Genomic DNA, 20,280 nt, shown 5'->3' with positions numbered 1-20,280 from the left:
TGATCTCCAGTCTTTTGAGCCTTTCTTTGACATGATAAAGTATATGGAGTATCTGCCCAAGCCCAATTCAGTGTCTGGGACTGGCTCTATGGCACAAAGGTCCAGTAGCCTTTGCACCATTGCCCTGACTCTGAGGGTTCTCTCCATTTGGCCAGCCAGAGAATCTACAAAGTGGTCTGGAAGAGGGTCACCAAACTTGATTTTGTAACCGTCCCGAACAACTTCCCAAGTCCCAGTGGTCTGTGCCAATCTGAGCCCAGACAGACCAGAAGGCTGACAGCCTACCCCCTTATCTGGGGAGCTTGGCCCCTTGCCTGGCGTCATTGTGATTTTGTAGAGGCTGAGGAGAAGTGAGAGCCTGAGTTTTGAGTCTCCTGCCTCTACTGGACCTCTAATGTGATCCCTGAAAGGAATGCTGCATCACATTGCTTGCTGCAGAAGAGCAGAATCTTTGAGAACTTCAAAAATTACTCCTTCCTGTGTCCAGAGCCACTTGGGGGGGGGGGGGGGTCTTTTGTTTGGTATGGCCTTGGGGCAACAGTCCTCAATTCTTGCCATAAAATTATCCAGACCTTTACCAAATAGAATCTACCCCTTAAAGGGGAGCCTGCTTAGTGTGGCTTTAGAGGCAAAATCTACTGGCTGTCAGATCCAGAGCATCCGACAAGCGGAGATCGCATAGGCTGACACCTTGCTCATAATTCTGAATGAGATCATACAGAATTTCTGATATATAATTCACCCCAGCTAGGATCCTTGTCATCCTCCAGACAGACATCTGTGCAAGTATGTGCTACAAAGGAAGTCGCAGCTTCTGCCTTAATCCCTAAGGTTAAAGCTTCAAATTGCCACTTGAGGAGTAAGTCTACTTTAATGTCCTGTGAATCCTTTAACATAACACCACCTTCTCTAGGCAGGGAGGTGCATTTGGCGACCTGAGCCACCAGTGAATCCACCTTCGGCTGAATAGTTGCTGGAAAACCGAAGCCATTGGGAAAAGCATGGTCATAGTCTTAGCTACTTGGAGGAGCCTCTCTGGAGACTCCCCTATGACTCATGTGACCAACTTAGTGATATCTGGATGTGAAGGAAAGCACAATGATTAGGCGACAGAGCTGTTCATAACTGAGCACTGAAACGAAGGATTTGGAGGTACATCCAGCTTCAGCTCTCTCAGCAAGGCAGCAGTAATGCTGGAAAGTGCAGAGGCTTTAAACAGCCAGTGCACTGTGGGGCTAACCCTCTGGTCCAGGGTAGCTGCAGACTCTGCCAGTAAAACATCATCCTGGTCCAATAGTGGGATGGAATTGGATTTTCCATCCTTCCAGTTTATATCAGATTGAACCTCCTGGTCCAAGCTTGTGTCTTTGGCTAGTGGGGACACCTGCTGAGGGAAGCTCTCCTGTGCCACTGCCTCTGGTGTGCTGCATGCAGACACTAAGGATCCTCGGCAGTTCAAACACATATGAGGCTCAGGGGTGAAGTCTTGCACTGGGCGTCTCGAGGACTATGGCAAGGACCTCCTACTGGCCCTCCTGGGCTCCGCAGCCCCAAGCATCTATGCTTGGCCAATGCAACTTCAGAGGGCTCTGTAAAGGATCTGTTCCCCTTGGAATGCACCTCTTGTGGATCCCCAGCCCTGTAGGACTCTTGAGGCGGCTGAACCCTTGGCTCTTGCCACTCCCCTGTGCGCTCTGCTGCACATGGGACATGGACGCTCCTTAGTTTTCCATCCATCACAAACTTGGCATGATATAGTGTTAAAAGGTCTGACCCTGCAGTGACAGTTCTTATGTTCTAAAAAACCTGAGAAGTCTATCTGTCTATTTTAAGCAAAATTGAGGGGTTTTGAGTCAGATGGAGGCTTTAGAAAAGATAGTTTAAAATCCAATATGGCCGCCACCAGAAAAATAGTACCAGAAATAGCCCCTGATGGACAGAAAACACAAAGAAAGGTGTTCAGAGGAGGTGGACTTAGCCCTACTCATTGTGCCATGTGGTGCCTGCCTGCTTCAGCATAGGAACTCAGATGGAACAAACAAGGAAGAGATCAAACTCAGATTCACTGGACAAACCTGGTCTTTGGACTGCCAGTTGGACTGAGCCTCAACACCCAGAAAATCTTATCATGCAGCCGGCCCACTATTAATCTCAGCCGAGAAGCAGCCCAAACAACCTACGCTCAAGTTCCTGACTAAATCAGGGATGAAAGCAGCTATATAGGGGATGCCCCCTGAACTATAAAAAATACCAGCAACTTAGCTAAGTGTTCCCAAGGAGTTGATCCTGCTAGTAGCAGACTTCCACAGCACAAGCCTGCCATCTTCTTCCAGGCAGAGGTCCCAAAAAGTGGAAACATCTGGGCACTGAGCCTCCAAAAAATACTGACATAAAATACCTGAAAATAATAAAACTGCAGAGCAGAACAAAAACACTTCTGAACAACTAGCTTGAAGAAAACAAACAGAGGGCAGAAGCAGCTCCCAGAGAAGGAGGTGAAGTCGAAAACATGATTGACAGTTTTCTGTAAATAACCTGCGAGTTCAGATACAAGACCCTAAAGTTCAGGACCACTAGACATACTGCACTAGAAATCTTGTTGACTATTCTAAATGGTGGAACTTAGTATGTCTTACACACAAATACAAACCATACCTAGACAAAAAGGGTAAAATTTCACTTGCTTACTTCAAAAATGGTACTTCCTATCAAGGAATTCTGATCATTGTGAGCATGACAATAAAGAACTGGCTGAAAGGCAAGGAAATTGAGACTCTGACCCAGTGAGATACATGCAGGCCAAAGCAAGGCAGATACTTCCAAATGGTGATAACAAAAGCAGGAGACCACTTGATGAAGCAAAGTGAGTGATAAGCCATGACCTAGATTCACTACTTAACTTACACATGCCACCTAGTAGTCATTGCTCATGTCTGATGCTAGATACTAAGAGCTAGATTCACTAAACCCTCCGATCCAGTCTCGACGATCACAAAATCCGTTTTACTGGTTTTGCAATCGTTCCCCGACCCACTAAACTGCTGCCGATCAAATGTCCTACCTGATCCGATCCACCCATGCAAATGAGTACAACCCCATGCAAAATAGCCAAGCGACTGATTCACTAACAATTGCCTGGCTATTTTGCACCGGGTTTTACTATCATAAAACCCAACTGCTGCAGACCCGTCAGTAACTGTATTATCGACAGGTCTGCCAGTTTTTTGACGGGTCTGCCTGTCTTTTTTATTCATTTTTTTCCATGGCACAGATATTTTACGTGTGTTACACATGCAAAATATCTGCCCCATTAAAAAAAAATAATAAAAATTAAAAAAGACAGGTAGACCTGTCAAAAAAAACACTGCCCCGCTCACCCCCAACAAAGGCGCCTCTCCCCACAAAAGGCAGATACCGACTCCCTCCAGCCACCCGACGTTTCTCCCACCACGCCACGCCGCTTAATATGGCAGGATGGATGCCAACTCCCTCTTGCCATCAGGGCCACTCCCGACTGTGCACCCCCCAAAAAAAATGTCCCCTCCTGTAAAAAAGTTGGAAGAAAGAGGGGTGCCCAGTCCCTCCTTCTCCTCCAGACTCCTGCGTCGATCTGCGGGCCTTAGGCCCCGCCCTGGTGCATCATGTGATGCATGGGGAGGGCCCTAAGGCCCTGATTGGCTCAGGTGCCTCGTCTCTTCCCCCCTTGGGAGGGGCCCGAGGCGCCTGATCAAATCAGGGACTTCCTTAGGGCAGGGACTTCCTTAGGCTCAGTCCTAAGGAAGTCCCTAAATGGCTCAGGCGCTTCGGGCCCCTCCCAAAGGGGGAGAAACCTGAGGCGCCTGAACCAATCAGGGCCTAAGGTCCCTCCCCATGCATCCCATGATGCACCGGAGCAGGGCCTAAGGCCCGCAGATCGATGCAGGAGTCCAGAGGAGCAGGAGGGACTGGGCACCCTTCCTGCTCCCAACTTTTTTACAGGTATGGGGAGGGGGGCATTTGGTTTGGGAGGGCGCAGTCGGGAGTTGGCTCGATAGCAAGAGGGGGTCGGCATCTCTCCTGCAGTGTGGGGAGAGTGTCAGTGGCAGGAGGAAGTCAGTATCCCTCCTGCCATTCGTTTGCGGTTGCGGGCATCAGCATGCGGTGGCGGGCATTTTTTATTTTGGTTCATGGAAGGAGGACGGGAGAGGGCATTTTGTCGGGAGGGGGCTTTTTTTGGCAAGATATTTTGCATGTGTACAAAATCTCTCTGCCATTAAAAAAAAGAAAAAAAACAACAACCCCCAGCAGAAGCCCTGACAGCAGTGACAGGAGGCTGCTTCTCCTGTCACTACTGTCAGGGCTCTGTCCCGACTCAATCGGAGTTTGCATATAAATGATTTGCACCTCCGTGCAATTGCTGTTTCAAAATTAGGCAGGAATCGGCCAACAGCGATGGAATCGCTATCTTTAGTGAATCTGGGCCTAAGATAGCCAAGACTAATCAGAATACCAAGAGAAGCAGGAAACAGTAATGGCATGAGAGGAAACCACATAATTAACTTGTTACTGTGGAAACATGAATATGCTAATTGAGTAGATGTGCCTTGTAAAACATTATAAAAACTGATGCTTTGTAAACAACTGATGAGGGCATGAGATACCTCATAGTCATAACCTTCCAGTATAAATACTCTTGTTATAAAGATTTCATTTTTGGAAACATATATCAGCTTTTGTACTTTTGTCTTTTAGTCTCTAATTGTCATTTATGAACGCAAGAAACATCATTTCAGACTTTATACTTTCTCTTCTTATTCTGTAAGTGGGATTTGTTGGCACATGTCTGAGGAGTTCTGACTAACAATAGGAATCATCATACTTGTTGGATTAAGTCCAGCCATTGTGAGGGACTAATGCAGCCTGGTTCCAACATCCCTTAAAAATGACATTAATCATCATCCTTAATTTACCAAGTTCATTATTCGACTCTTCTATACTTCTTGTATACTATGAGGTAATAATAGTTATAAGTAAATCAGAGTATTTTCTCACAACGTTCACACTATACATTTAGTATTTCTGTACTATCATCCAAGAAAAGGTTGTCATGCTCTGCTAACTGTTAGAAGAATAACAATTGAAAAACTAAGTATGAGTGTGAGACTATCATTTTGAAAACACAATAAAAATACCATGACTAAATAAAAAATTTCATGCTATTGATACCAGCGCAAACAGTGGCTTCCCCCATATCTGTTTCTATAGCAGACTATGGCATTTTCCTCCAAGAACTTGTAGAAACCTTTTTGAAACCCAGCAATGCTAACCACTGTTCCCATCTAGCCCAGTATCCTGTTTCCAACAGTGGCCAATCCAAGTCACAAGTACCTGACAGAAATCCAAGAAGCAGCAATATTCTATACTTCTGATCCCAGGGCAAACAGTGACTTCCTACTGCTTTTTCTCAATAGCAGACTGTTCCTCCAGGAACTTGTCCAAACCTTTTAAGACCCATCTACATTAACTGCTGTTACCACATCCTCTGACAACAAATCCCAGAGCTTAACTATTCTTTGGATGAAAAAATATTTCCTCCTATACTGGTTGTAAAAGTATTTTCTTGTAACTTCAATGAATGTCTCCTACATTTTGTAATTTTTGATGGAGTATAAAATCAATTCACTTGTATCTTTCTGTTCTATACCATTCAGGATTCTGTAGACTTCAATCATTTCTCTCCTCAGCTGAAGAGCACTAACCTCTTTTGTCATTCCTCATACGAGAGGAATTCCATCTTCTATGTCATCTTGGTCACTCTTCTTCGAACTTTATTTAATTCTGCTATATCTTTTTTGAGATATGGCGACCAGAATTGAACACAATAGTCAAGGAGAGGTTGCACAATAGTCATGGAGCAATACAGAGGCATTATATTATTCTTAGTCTTATTTACCATCCTTTTTCTAATGATTCCTAGCATCCTGTTTGCATTTTTGGCTGCTGACACATATGGAGTGGAATGTGCATATGTATGTGTATTTGGATATCTTCATACCTATTTCTTATATGCATAAGCTCTCAGGCAATTATACTGTATAACAGCTTACTTGAACAAATAAAGGGATAATTGTATGAGGCCACATAGGTTAGGTGGCAAGAATGCATGTATAAGGGTATTCTATTATTTATACGTGACGCTATGAGTGGATGAGGACGTGTTTCCGGGGCCCTGATCCTCTCTACGGAGTATTAGCTTACTGAATTCGCACCCTGGCCGGTTCTTTCGGTAGCGCTCCTGCTCGGGACCTAATGGACAGATATTTAACTCGCTCACAGGAGGCTGCGCATATGAAATCCGGTCGCAAAGATAAGGATCGTTCGAAGCCTGGTGAGCCCAAAATGGCGGCCATATCGGGTACTGCTGTTTCTGAGTTTACAGACACGTCTTTGAATGACATTAAAACAGCAGTGGCACAGGTAATGGGGCCACAAATGGAAACTTTAACCACTCAAATGACCCGCATGGAACAACTCCTGACCAACACCAAGGCACGTACTACTGACCTGGAACAGCGGGTGTCTGCCGCGGAGGACACATTCAACTCCCATGAGTTAGACCTAGCGGCCCTACAAGAAACGGTGCGCCTGCAGGCTGACAAACTCGACGACTTTGAAAATAGGTCGCGCCGTAGCAATTTACGTTTTTTGGGTGTCCCAGAAATCATCCTGGATGTGCGCCTCCTTGCCGAGTTGGATGGCTGGCTTGAGATGGAGTTCCCAGACACTGTGGCTCCTGGCTCCCTTTGCCTGGAAAGGGCCCACTGTCTTAGTGCGCGGCCTGCTCGAGAATCCAGACCCCGAGTGGTGATTGCTAAATTCTTGAATTACCGGCACAAGATGGATATTTTGCGTCAGTACTGGGCTAAGAGAGACTCACTGAAATTGAAGGGTTCGGTTGTACGTCTTAGCTAGGATTATTCGTCAGCCCTTACTGAACGACGCAAGGCCTTCTATCCTCTCTACACAAAGCTGGTGGAGCTTAAGCAACAATTTCTATTTGTTTACTCTGCATTACTAAAGATCCAGCATGATGGTACCTGGCAATCTTTACCGGTGGCAACGGAGGCCGCGGACTTTATTAATGTGAACCTTGGCTCTTCTTCGGAACCTCCCTGACTGTGTCCTTACCTGTTTGGTTTCTGATCTTTGGCCAGGGTGGCTCTTCTTGGTTATTATAGCTTTGTGCTATTTGTACCGATACTCTGTTTGTATGTTTGGTTGTTATTTTCCTGTATTACGAAGATTGCGGTCCCGTATAGTGTCTTTATGGACCTCTTACATACTCCTGCGGGGATATGTTTTTTGGGCTTGTTTGGGGATGGGGTGGGGGTTGGGTGTTTGGATGGGAACAGTCTACGAGGTTGCTATTTTGGGGATTGGTTCTTATTATGCTTTATTTGACTTGTTATTGTTTGACCATGCTGTTATTTACCATGATACAGGCTGGGTGTTCTGTGGTACGCACCTGGGTGGGGCTAGGCGCCTGGGTGTGGGCTCTGGCTATTATATGCTGCATGTATTTTTTGTCCGGGGCCCCTGGGTGACAGCACGCTTCGCATTGTTTTCTGAACATTTCTGGTATAACGTCCCCGGTTAAACGTACGAAGCTTTTGCGACAATTGAAGCATCATCATGCAGATTTGGCTTGCTTGCAAGAGACTAAATTAACTGCGGAGGAACATAGAAAACTGCGGAGGAACATAGAAAACTGCGGGGATGGGTAGACTCTGTGTTTTATGCTTCCTCCCAGGGCAAGCGGGCTGGGGTCTGTTTGCTAGTACGTATTTATTTATTTATTTAGATTTTTTTTATTTATTTATTTAGATTTTTATCCCGTCCTCCCAGTAGCTCAGAACGGTCTACAAGTGAACATACACAATGGAGAGTAATTAGACATATAAGAAGTACAACAGGTTTAAATGTTTGGACTTACAAGAATGTGATGTAATTTAAATAAAGGGAGAATACAGCAAATTAAGAGTAGAGTTTAAATATAAGTAGTTTAGTTTAAGTACAGTTCTATGAGTTTAGATACAGTTTGTCAGTGTAAAGACTAAGAGAGGACTATACTGAAATTTAGGGAGAAGATAGGCAGGGGAGAGAGGAGAGAGGGGGGCTTAAGGGGGGAGTAGACAGAGGGTGATCTTTAGTTGAAGAGGAGGGTCTTTATCAATTTATGGAATGTTAATAATGAGTTCTGTTGTCTGAGTTGAGGGGGGAGTTGGTTCCAGAGGTGTGGAATGAAGTGGCTGTAGGATCGTTTGCGGGCAGTTTCTGTGAGGAGGGACCTTCCGGGGGGGGTGCATAGGTGTATCTCCGATTTTGAGCGGAGGGTGCGAGTGGGGGTGTAGATGGGAAGCTTGGATTTTATGTAGGAGGGGGTGGTGGAATAAATTCTCTTGTTGGCAATTGCCAGGGCCTTGAAAGCACAGCGCTGGCTAATTGGGAGCCAGTGCTCAGCACGGAGTGCTGGGGAGATGGGATCATGGTAGTTGAGGTTGTGTAGGAGGCGGATAGCTGCATTTTGGACCCGTTGGAGGCGTTTGAGATTATTTTTGGTTAGTCCATTAAATAGGGAGTTACAATAATCCATTCTGGAGAGGACATATGCGTAGAGGAGTTGGGCGAGGTCCGGTGTGGAGATGTAGGGTTTGATCCTTTTCAGTTGACGAAGGTAGTAGAAGGAGGTGGAGATTACTTGGGATATGTGGGCAGATAGGGATAGGTGTCCGTCTAGGGTTACTCCTAGGCTGCGAACCTGATCTGTTGCCGTTAGTAGAGTGGAGTCCCATGCTAGTGTAGGACGTGGGTATTTGGTGGGGTTTTTTCTGATCCATAAGAGTTCGGTTTTAGAGGCGTTAAGTTGAAGTTTGTTGTTTGACATCCAAGTTTTCATGTCAGAGAGGCAGTGTTGGAGGTTAGCAATTTGGGACGACCGGTTCTCGCCTAGAGGGAGGAGCAGCTGGATGTCATCTGCATAAGAGTGGATTTTAATGTTATATTTCTGCGCTATATCGATGACAGGCCTGATGTAGAGGTTGAATAGGAGGGGGGATAGAAGGGCGCCTTGAGGAACACCATATTTGATAGGCTTGGGGTTAGATTTATGTGTCCCTAGTAGGACAGTAGGACAGTCTGGGTCCTTTGATGGAGGAAGGAGGTGATCTATTGGAGGGATGTGTCCTTGATTCCGAGGTCGTAGAGTCTGGATGTGAGGAGATGGTGGTCGACTGTGTCAAAGGCAGCGCTGAGGTCAAGTAGGACTAGTAGGGCATCACTGCCTTTGTCGAGTATTGACCAGCTGTCATCAATGATATCAAGGAGTACTGATTCTGTGCTGTGGCCTTTTCGGAAGCCGGATTGGGCTGGGGATAGAGCAGCTTGTTCTTCAATGAACGGGTGTAGTCGGTGGAGCACAATTCGTTCAAGGAGTTTGGAGACAAATGGGAGGTTGGAGACTGGGCGATAGTTGCCAGGTTCGTTAGGATCAAGGGTGGGTTTTTTGAGAGTGGGCTTGATAATAGCTGACTTCCAGCTGAGGGGAACAGTCCCAGTGGTTAGAGAGGTGTTAATGATGGGGAGGATGGATTCTGCCATGGCATCTTCTGTGGACAGCAGGAGGCTGGACGGGCAGGGGTCGAGGATGGTGTTGGAGGGTTTGAGTTCGCTCAGTGTTTCGAGAACCTCAGTATGAGTGGCTATATGAAATTGGGAGAGAGCGGCGGAAGAGGGGGTATTTGGAATCGGCTGGGGCTGAGTAGGAGCGGGTTTGGTGTTGGCGTCAAGATTATCTCGGATGGTTTGTACTTTGGACTGGAAGAAGTCCGAGAGAGTCTCGCTATCGAGTTCTGTTTGGTTGCTGTGACTATTTCTTTGGGCGTTAGTGAAGAGTTGGTTTGTGAGGGTGAACAGTTGTTTAGATCTAGAAGGGGCTAGTTGTAGGAGGCGAGAGTAGTAGGTCTTTTTTGCTTCTAGAATGGCTGCTTTGTAGGTGATGGATATGTTATTCCAGTGGGCTTTGGTTTCTGTGCACGGGTGTTTGATCCAGATCCTTTCTGCTTTTCTCAGTGATCGTTTTATGGATCGGAGGTCATTAGTGTACCAGGGAGCAGGTGCTTTGTTGGTGATTATTTGGGTTGTTTTTGTCTGGACAAGGCTATTATAGAGGGATTGGATGTTGGAGTGCCATGTGGAGGCTGCCAGGTCAATGGAGTGGGGATGTTGGGTGCAGGTTTCATTTAGGGTGCAAATACCCGTGGCCATGGCTTGAGGGCTGACCGAATTAGGGAGTTGACGTAGGGTGGGGGGGTAGGATCTTTACGCGGGGTTAGGGTAGTTTCGAGTGGGAGTTCGAATTCAATGAGGTGGTGATCTGACCATGGGACAGGTGTGGTGGTATAAGTTTGTTGGGGCTCTGCAGTTGGGTCTCTGAGGGTGAAGAGCAAGTCTAAGATGTTGCCTGCTGAGTGCGTGGGGGTGGTTATAGCTTGGTGGAATCCCAGGTCGGAGAGGGAGGAGAGAAAGTTGTCAATTTGTCCTGAAGTGTTGGGGTAGTATGGGAAAATTGAAATCTCCCAGGATTGTCACGTGTTTGTGTGAGATAGATAGTTCGGTGATGAATTCGAGGAGGGTCTCTAGGGTATCTGCTGGGGAGTTGGGAGTTCTGTAGAGGCGTATGAGGGCGATTTTTTGTTTGTGGCCTATGGTGAACGCAATTGCTTCTAGGGAGGGAATATTAATGGAGTTTATCAGTTTTGGTGTGGCGGAGGTCTTGACAATGGTAGTCACTCCACCTCCTTTCCCAGAGGTACGTGAGCAGGCGAGGGCCTGGTAGCCTGGAGGACATAGTTTGCCTAGTGTTATCCCATCATTGTCTTGGAGCCAGGTTTCAGTGATCATGAGGGCGTCCCAAGTCTTGTCACAGATGAGGTCGTGTAGGAGGAAGGATTTATTGTTAACTGATCTTGCATTGATGAGTGCCAGTTTGAGTGTATTGCGGGAAGGGGCTTGTGGGGAGGGAAGAATGGGGATGAGGTTGGCAGGGTTTCTGGTACGGCTTTTTTTAGGTTGGGGGGAGAGATCACCGTATCTGCCTTGGCCTGTAATAATGGGGATGGTGAAGTATAGTGTTGTAAGGAGTGTAGGGGAAGTGGTGAGGGTGGGGGTGGGCGGGAGGGTGGTTTGTAAAGTGGTGGGAGGGGGGGTGGGGAAGGTGGTGGCCTGAAGAGTTGGAAGCATGGCAGGAGGGGGGTTTGAGGCGTTGGGTCAGAGGAATTCAGGAGAATCTCGCTATCAAGTCGCGGCTAAGTCCTACTGTTGTAGTTAAAGTCTGATGGGGGTCAATTATGACAGAGCTAAGTCAGGAGCTTGGAGCCGAATTGTTATTATTGGGGCAACTGGAGGAGAGGTAAAGGTTTGAAGTGTGCTGTCACTTTATGTCATCAGGATCCCCAGGGTAGAAATTTACTGTTACATATTTCCTTGCAGGGCACAGATTTCAGGTTATTGATCCCCTATGGGCCTAATTTCTATTCTCAGACTTACTTTAACTCTCTGGTCTCTTTGGGTCTTTTGGACACATCTTTTCCTCTTATAGTGGCTGGGGATCTTAATCAGGTGTTGGATGCTTCGCTTGACCGTTCCAGTCCTACCGCTCTACCATCGGGCATGCTTGCCAAAGGTGTGCCCTTTCTTTGTAAGTCCCTCGGCTTGGTGGACCCCTGGCGGTTACTCCATTCCTTCAAGCGGGATTACACTCACCAGTCTCGAGCACATGGGACCTTTTCTCGTTTAGACTATCTTTTGGTCTCAGAATCCTTGTTCCCTCGTTTCGCCGAGGCTATCATTGGCCCTTTGGAAGTATCTGACCATTGTCCCATCTGGTGGGACGTTGCTTGGGGTATTCCTCCTATGGGGGCACTTAGATGGCGCTTTCCCTCGTACTTGCAGGATGATCCTGATTTTTTAGCTTATTTACGTAAAAGTTGGGATGATTTTGTGATAACCAATGGCCAACATCAATCTACTCCGGACCTTTTTTGGGAAATGGCCAAGGTAGTACTCAGGGGGGCGATTATATCCTATGTGACGGCCCGCCGTAAGAGAATCTCGCATAGCATTATTCGTTTGGAGAAACAATATTCTCATTTGAAAGCTAAATATTTGCAACAGCCAACCTGTTTACTCCAGGAAGAACTTCACTCGGCTCAGGTTGCCCTTAACTCTTTACTACATGATCGAACCAAGCGCTCGCTCTTCTACAGAAAATATCGGGTTTTTTCGTTTTGGGAATAGAACAGGCAAAATGTTAGCTACTTTGACTAAGAACTGGCAGGATGATCGTTATATTTCTCGGATTAGGGCGGACTCTGATTCTTATCACACTAAGCCCGTGGATATTGCGGAAGCGTTTTACCAACATTTCTCTAAATTCTATGCTAGTCCAGGACCTTATAGTGGTCCTGATGTTCTTGATTATTTGGAGGACGCGGGCATGCCCAAGTTCACTGATCTGCAGAGATCGGCTTTGAACGGACCTTTTCGGGGCACGGAGATCCAAAAGGCGATCAAGAACTTGCGCTCTTGTATGGCCCCGGGTCCCGATGGGTTCTTGGCCGAATTTTACAAAATGTTATCTCTGCAGGCGTGTGAGCCCCTCTTGGGTTTTGTCACGGCTCTGGAGAAGGGCGTATTTCCATCTTATGCCAATACAGCTACTATTACTTTGCTCCCGAAGCCGGGTAAACCTAGGGATGAAGTTGACTCTTATCATCCCATTTCTCTTATCAATGTGGACTTAAAAATTTTGGCTCGCCTGCTAGCGAATCGTCCGACTTCTCTTTTGCCCCATGTAATATCATCGGCGCAGGTTGGGTTTGTGCAAGGCAGACATTCCGTGGTGAATGTTAGAAGGGTGCTGTTGGCTGTGTCCAGAGCTCAATCGACTTCCACGCTGGGCCTTCTAGCGAGCCTGGACGCAGCCAAGGCATTTGACCAGGCTTCTTGGCCTTACCTTTTCCAGATTTTGGATTATGTGGGTATCGGAGGTTGGTTTTGATCTTCCTTATGGGTATTGTATTCTGCACCATCGGCTTCGGTCTTGATAAATGGGATCCTTACGCGTTCCTTCGAGGTTGGTCGCGGGACTTGCCAGGGCTGCCCTCTGTCTCCCTTGCTCTTTCTACTCTACTTGGAACCCCTTCTTCGTACGATTCAGAGGGATAATGAACTGGTTGGGCTACCGGAGGGCTCTTCTCAATTACGTTTGTTAGCTTTTGCTGATGACTTGCTGCTTGCTTTGGCTCAACCACAGATCTCCTTGATGCGTGCTCTGGAGCTCTTGGATGAATTTCATCTTTTCTCTGGATTGACGCTGAACAAGCAGAAGTCTTTGGTACTTCTCTTACAACTGACCGTTCGTGATACCTGGCAAGGCACTTTTCCTTTGGTGTGGGCATCCTCTTCCATTCGCTATTTAGGTATTCTTATACCCAGGGACTTGACTACTCTTTACTCTCTTAATGTACTTCCCTTGCTTTCTACAATTGGACAACGGCTGTGGGCTTGGCACTCTTACCCCTTGACCCTTCTGAGCAAAACTGCTCTGTATAACATGATGGTGATTCCTCAGTGGCTTTACCTTCTGCAAACCTTGCCTTTTCTTCTCCAGCGCTGTCACCTTCGGTTGCATCATCAATCTTTGCTTCTGTTCTTGTGGGGAGGTAAGAGGTCTAGGATTCCATTACACACCCTTACTTTACCTACTGCTCAGGAGGGTCTTGGGTTATTGTACCTGGGAAGACTTAATGTGGCCTGTCAGCTTCGGCATTTGAATGACTGGTTTTGTGGGACTACTCACTTTTCTGCTGCGGGGGTGGAGTGCCTCGCTTTTGCTCCCTATCATTTAATTATCTACTTCATGTGAAATGTTTACTACCACGGGTACAGTCCTATGGGGACTTGTTCTTATTTCCCGTACGAAAAATTTGGAAGCAACTTTGTACTCAGTTGGCTATTTGGTTTGATGTGACACCATGTTTGCCTATAGCTGATAATGGGGACTTTCTCCCTGGTATGGATTTTGGCACTCCTCCCCTGTGGCATTGGAGGGGTTTGTTTTATCTTTATCATGTCCTACAGCCTGATGGTTCTCTCCAGTCCTTTCGGACGTTATGTGACTCTTCTACCTTGAAGGATGGGGACTGGTTCTCTTATAGACAATTACAACATTATGTCCATTCTCTCCCTGGTTCCGCTCTGACTGAGGAGATTCAGGAGAAACTATCTGAAGTTTTTTGTTTAACTGCACAGGTGCCCATACCCTTGCGTTTTCACCACCGATTTTTGCAGGAGCTGGCTGGCGATTTGGACTATGACTCTCTGGCAGCTAAATGGACACAGGAATTGCAGTTCCCCATTTCTGCGACTATGCTGAAGCGGAGCATTCTCCAGGGGGCGAAATTATTGGTCTCTGCTGTGGAAAAGGAACGGTATTATAAGTTCTTGGTTCGGGCCTATTTTGCCCCTGTCAGAGCCTTTAAAGCGCACATACGCTCTACTGACACTTGTCCTAAGTATGCGGCTCTCAAAGCTTCTCTGGGCAATATGTTTTGGCTCTGCCCGGGCATCTGGGCCTATTGGAAACGCATTTGCCTGCACATTAAGTCTCTTTGGAACTGTACTTGGGTGCCTACAGATACTTTTCTTTTCACGTTGAAACTTTCCTTGCTCCCTGTTCGCCCGGGTGCTACTGCATTTGTACAGAAAGCTATTTTTATGGGCATCAAGACTATTCTTCAGTGCTGGTTATCTCCGAGTACTCCCATAGTGTCACACTGGCGGACTCAGATGATACAGCAGGCGGGATGTGAACGCCTGGCTATTGCTGATATGGACTCTAAGCATGGTTCCCTTTATTTACGATGTTGGTTACCTTTTTGTTCTACTTTGACAACCCACTGTACGTAGTCGCTTACTGAATTAATTTCTTTGTTCTGTTTCTGTTCTGTTGAATATTGGAGTAGCTGTTCCCAAGGAAGGGAGGATGGGTGGGTGGGTTGGGGAAGGGGGGGTTTTCTTGTGTTATGATTTACTGTTTGCTTGTTCCATTTCTTAGCTTCTTATTTAAAACTAACAAACAGATTTAAACATACATGTAAATGGGTACTTGCATGTAAACAACCTCTTACAGAATTATCAACGTCCTTTCTCAGTAGGCATGTGCAGGGGTCGAGTTTGGTGGAGTTCACAATTATGTGTGTGTAAAATATAATTTCCATGTACGAGTATAACTCTAGAAACACAGAAACATGACAACAGATAAAGACCAAATTGCCCATCTAGTCTGCCCATCCACATCATCCACATCTCCTCTCCCTAAGAGATCCCATGTGCTGGTCCCATGCTTTCTTGAATTCAGATTAGAGAGCTGAATGGGAATGGGGCCAACGAGAATCCCACAGAATCCACAGGGTTTCCCCCTAGGATCGTGGGAAACCTGTGGGGATTCCTCCCCCAAGGCGTGGGGATCCCGTAGGGTCCCTAATAGGGCTTCTGCAGGTATTTATCTCTCTCCTGACTGGCTCTAAAATGTCAAAGTAGTGCTTCCTCCTTTCTTCCTTCATAATCCAGGGAGCTGCTTCATCAACAAGTCATGGGCTGTGGTTCCTACAAGCCACTCACAGTTAACTTGGAAGTCTTCCCTCTGATGGGTGAGGATGGAAGAGCTTACTTGCAGGGAGACGTTTGATTTCTGTTTCCATGCAGCTCTCTAATTCAGACATAGGTTTTTTTTCTCCACCCCTTCCACTAAGAAGCCATTTCACATAACCACTACCTTTTCTGTACAAAGTATTTCTTCAGATTACTCCTGAGCTTACAAACTTTTACTTTGATTCTAGGCCTCCTCATTACGGAGTTTTCCTTCAATTGAAATAGACTCACTATACATTAATACAGCAGAAAAGTGGGCAATCACACATGTAATTGCCCAATTACACATGTAAGTGGTCGAACCTAGATGTACGCCATTCTCTGTCACTTGTACTAATGTTCAGAAATGAAAAATAGGTTCCTACTTTTCTTATAAAATACCATATTTTTCGCTCCGTAACACTCACCTAACCATAAGATGCACCCTAGATTTAAAGGAGGAAAACAAGAAAAAAACCATTCTTAACCAAATTCTCCCTGCCAGGCACTGCACCCAACACCACATTCCTTGCCAAGCTTTGCACCCTGTCACTCCTCCCTGCCAGGCTTTGTACCCTGTCCTCCTCTGGTGGTTTAGTGGTAGGCCGGGACAGGAGTGATCTGTCCCTGCTGACTAACAATTTTTCACACACCCCAGTACCTTTTTTAATCAACCCCCTGTAACCCCCAGTACCTTTTTTAATCATCCCCTCGTTACTCTCCAAGTACTTTTAAATCATCCCCCAGCACTAAATCATCCCCCCATACCCACACCAGCACTTTTATGGTAAACAATTTTTGATTGATGGTAAAGAAAAAGAAAACCAAACAGCATGATAAAACAATAAAGCATACAACTGCCAAAAACTGAACAACCGGTAAATAAAGATATCATCATTAATGCAGAGAAACCTCTCCCCCCCCCAATCTGTCAGCTCCCTCCCCCCATCCCCCTTGCAGAGACTCAGGCATTGCCCTCAAAGAAGATCCAACCCAGAGTCCCAGGCTCTTATAGGCCCAAAATACGGGCACCCACCCAGCCCTGTAGGAATCTTCCCCCCGCCAGTACTTTTAAATCATCCCCCCGTACTTTTAAAATACCCCCTGCCTCTGCTGCCCTCTTTTAAAACATGCCGCCACCCCTTTTTAAAACACCCTCCTGACCGCCACTGCTGTAGTACCTGGTGGTCCAGTGTGTTTCCCTTCCTCGCTAGTGGCGCACAGGTCAGGAGGTCATACCAGGATATAACTTACTCCGTCACGACAGAAAGGGCAAATCAGGGGGAGGAGTAGCTCTATACATTAGAGAGGACATCAAAGTTACTAAAATCACAGACATCAAGTATACGGAAGAATCCCTCTGGGTGAATCTTGCCAGGGGCAATAACAAATGCCTGTATCTTGGTGTTGTGTACAGACCACCAAGACAAAAGGACGATGTGGACCAAGAACTAATTGAAGACATTGAGACCATCACACTGCGAGGAGACACAGTGCTGTTGGGAGACTTCAATATGCCCAATGTGGACTGGAACAAACTTTCAACTACAACCAGTGAGAGCAAGAGGCTACTAGCCTCCATACGAGGAGCACGCCTCAAACAGATGGTACTAGAACCTACCAGGGATCAGGCGATCCTGGACCTGCTGCTCACCAACGGGGACAGTGTCACAGAGATGTCAGTAGGAGAAGCTTTGGCCTCCAGCGACCACAACATGGTGTGGTTCCACCTGAAGAAAGGAATCACTAGGTTAAATACATCAACTAAGGTCCTAAATTTTAAGGGGACTAACTTTCAGTGCATGGGGGCTATGTCTACAAAGCACTGCAAAACCAGAGCACGACGGACAGTGTGGAGGTACTATGGTCGGCTCTGAAATCAACCCTGCAAGAAGCAACCAACATATACATGAAAACCGTGAGCAAACAGCACAGAAAAAATAGACCGCGGAGATCTCAGAACAAGTAAAGCAAAAGAAAAAAGCATTCATAACCTACAAACAATCGCAACGGCTGGAAGCTAAAGAAACCTATCTGGCGAAATCTAGAAATGTTAAAACGGCAGTCAGGGAGGCCAAACTCAGGATGGAAGAAAATTTAGCAAGACAGGTTAAAAAGGGGGATAAATCCTTTTTAAAGTATATTAGCGACAGGAAGAAGAACTCAAGTGGTATTGTGCGCCTAAAAAAACCTGACGGCAACTTCACTGACTCAGACGCGGACAAAGCAGAACTACTCAATAACTACTTCTGCTCAGTCTTCACCTGCGAAGTGCCAGGATCCGGACCTCAGCCACAGAGGAAAGGGTGCTCGGAGGACCCATTCCAGGACTTTGCATTTACCGCAGGCAATGTCTACCACGAACTATCAAAGCTAAAGGTGAACAAAGCCATGGGCCCGGATAATTTACACCCCAGAGGGATGCAGGTCAGAGGCCGAAAATTACAGGCCAGTGAGTCTCACATCAATAGGATGTAAACTTATGGAAACATTGATCAAAAACAGATTGGACACGATTCTGGATGACGAAGGACTAAGAGATCCCCACCAGCATGGCTTTACGAAGAGAAGGTCTTGTTAATCTAATCTGATAAACTTCTTTGACTGGGTAACAAAGAAACTGGATAAGGGAGAGTTCCTGGACATCGTGTATTTAGACTTCAGTAAGGCTTTTGATAGTGTCCCACACCGTAGGTTATTGAACAAGATGAACGCGATGGGCCTAGGAGAAACACTGACTGCATGGATAGAAGACTGGCTTAGCGGTAGACTTCAAAGGGTAATGATAAACGGTATTCCCTCAAAAACGTCGGAAGTGACCAGTGGAATACCGCAGGGCTCGGTCTTGGGCCCAATACTATTCAATATCTTTGTAAAGGACCTGCCTCAGGGACTTCGAGGTAAAATTACATTATTCGCCGATGATGCTAAACTATACAACGTTGTGGGCAGCGCAGCAGAACCTGATAGCGCAACCATGCCCGGCACTATGGAGCAGGACCTACTTTTACTAGAACAATGGTCCAGTACTTGGCAACTAAATTTTAATGCCAAAAAATGTAAGGTAATGCACTTTGGTAGCAGAAATCAATGCAGAACATACACCCTGAATGGTGAAAACCTAACCAGAACTGTAGCAGAATGGGACTTGGGAGTAATCATTCGGGAAGATATGAAAGCTGTGAATTAGGTGGAGAAAGCTACAGCAAAAGCTAGACAAATGCTGGGCTGCATCAGAAGGAGCTTTATCAGTCAAAAGCCTGAAGTTATACTGCCGTTGTTCAAATCAATGGCGAGACCTCACCTGGCGTACTGTGTTCAGTTTTGGAGGCCACATTATCAAAAGGATGTGAAGAGAATGCAGTCGATTCAGCGAATGGCCACTAGGATGGACTCAGGATTTAAAAATCTCCCATATGAAGAACGTTTGAGCAGGCTGCGTTTATATTCTCTCGAAGAGCGCAGAGAAAGGGGGGACATGACAGAAACATTCAAATACATCACGGGCCGCACTGATGTGGAAGAAGAAATCTTTTGTCTTATGGGTCCCACAGCGACAAGAGGGCATCCGCTAAAACTCGGGGGGGGGGGGGGGGAGAAGATTTCATAGGGACATTAGGAAGTATTTCTTCACCGAAAGGGTAATTGCTTGATGGAATGGTCTTCCACGTCAGGTAGTCGAGGCCAGTACCACGCTCGACTTCAAGGGACAATGGGACAGACAGGTGGGGTCGCTCCAGAGGAATGCTTAAAAGATGGATTCTCGAAGGAGGGAGGGTTCTTGAGTGGGCAAACTTGTTGGGCCATCGGCCCTTTTCTGCCGTCATACTCTGTTTCTATGTCTATATACAATGTACATTGCTAGTTTTCCATTTTAATTTAATTTCTATCCCACATAACCACACAGTTCCAAGCAGGTTAAAAGAAAAGATAATACAATATCAAAAAATTTACAAACCATTAAATATATCTTAAAATATAATCATAATATCCACCCTACTTAAAAAATATTTCTGATCTAGCAATGTTTTTTTGGTTTCCTAAAAAGCCCAATATTAGATATTATTTCACTGGGCAGAGAATTCCAGAATTCTGCAGCTCTTCTCAAAAGTGTTCTCTTCCTCGAGGAGAGCAATCTACAATCTTTATAAGATGGTATTATCAATAACAATTATCAGTAAGAGCATAAATACCTAGTTGAGTAATAACCTGGACATGCACATATAAAATTTTAAAAGTAAAAAGCAAGTTTTTAAATTCAATTCTTGCCTCAACTGGCAACCAATGCAGCTCTCATAGTAATGGGATAACATGACTGAAATCTATTTGTCCCACCCCCCCCAATATAAGTTTAGGCAGCAACATTTTGTAAAATCTGCAGTCGTTTCATCTGTTTGGCAGGAAGACCTAGCAGACATATATTACAATAATCCTATGAGGTATTAAGGCAGGGGTGTCCAATGTCGGTCCTCGAGGGCCGCAGTCCAGTCGGATTTTCAGGATTTCCCCAATGAATATACATGAGGTCCATTTGCATGCACTGCTTTCATT

The 20,280-nt window shown here is 46.0% G+C and overlaps 1 protein-coding gene across 6 annotated transcripts in view; it reads right to left on the bottom strand.

The window, feature by feature from the left end:
* The window catches only part of ICA1 (islet cell autoantigen 1), a 311,620-nt gene that overhangs the window by 161,215 nt on the left and 130,125 nt on the right, over nucleotides 1–20,280 (bottom strand). The window lies entirely within an intron of this gene.

Source organism: Geotrypetes seraphini, chromosome 2, assembly GCF_902459505.1.
Source record: "Geotrypetes seraphini chromosome 2, aGeoSer1.1, whole genome shotgun sequence".
NCBI classification, from domain to species: Eukaryota; Metazoa; Chordata; class Amphibia; order Gymnophiona; family Dermophiidae; genus Geotrypetes; species Geotrypetes seraphini.
This window is presented reverse-complemented; position numbering and strand designations above follow the sequence as displayed.